Source organism: Sorex fumeus, unplaced genomic scaffold (genome assembly GCF_029834395.1).
Source record: "Sorex fumeus unplaced genomic scaffold, SorFum_2.1 ptg000037l, whole genome shotgun sequence".
Classification (NCBI taxonomy): Eukaryota; Metazoa; Chordata; class Mammalia; order Eulipotyphla; family Soricidae; genus Sorex; species Sorex fumeus.
In genome coordinates, this window is record NW_026606094.1 from 4,869,459 (window position 1) to 4,870,031 (window position 573).

General features: G+C 29.1%; 1 non-coding gene across 1 annotated transcript; it reads right to left on the reverse strand.

The window, feature by feature from the left end:
- Positions 1–254: 254 nt before the first annotated feature.
- LOC130027833 (U6 spliceosomal RNA) lies at positions 255–361 on the reverse strand. Its single transcript, XR_008793060.1, has one exon. It is a non-coding gene; the product is annotated as a U6 spliceosomal RNA (small nuclear RNA).
- Between the last annotated feature and the right edge of the window lie 212 nt (positions 362–573).

Sequence of the window (573 nt, forward strand, 5' to 3'; positions counted from 1 at the left end):
TCTCCATGCTAATCTGTGGGTTATATAACGTTGACATAAATTGATATCTTTGCTCCAGGAGAATTAGAATGTTAAGTATATTAAAGTCACAGAAAACGAGTGACAATGCTGACAATCGATTGATGAACAGAAGTAGTGATTCAAATGTGTAATTGAAATTGAAGTAATATTTTTCAACTTATTTAATGATTTACATTTTAATTTTTATTCAGGAATTGTGATTTACCATGATTTTATTTATTTTTTCTTTTTTTAAAAATATGGAACGCTTCACCAATTTGCATGTCATCCTTTCTCAGGGGACCTGCTAATCTTCTCTGTATCCTTCCAATTTTAGTATATGTGCTGCCGAAGCGAGCACTTTACCATGATTTTAAAGACAGAGTTTCATGCTTAAGCATTCAATATCATATTTAGCAAGAGAGTGCTCACTACCTTCTATCAAAATTAGGACACTTTAACAACAGAATATTTTTTAGTTAAAAAGATTAAATTAATTGAGATTATTGACATTATTAATTATTATATTTGAAGAAAAGTTACTTATTGAAAACCCAAGGAATATACAAAGCC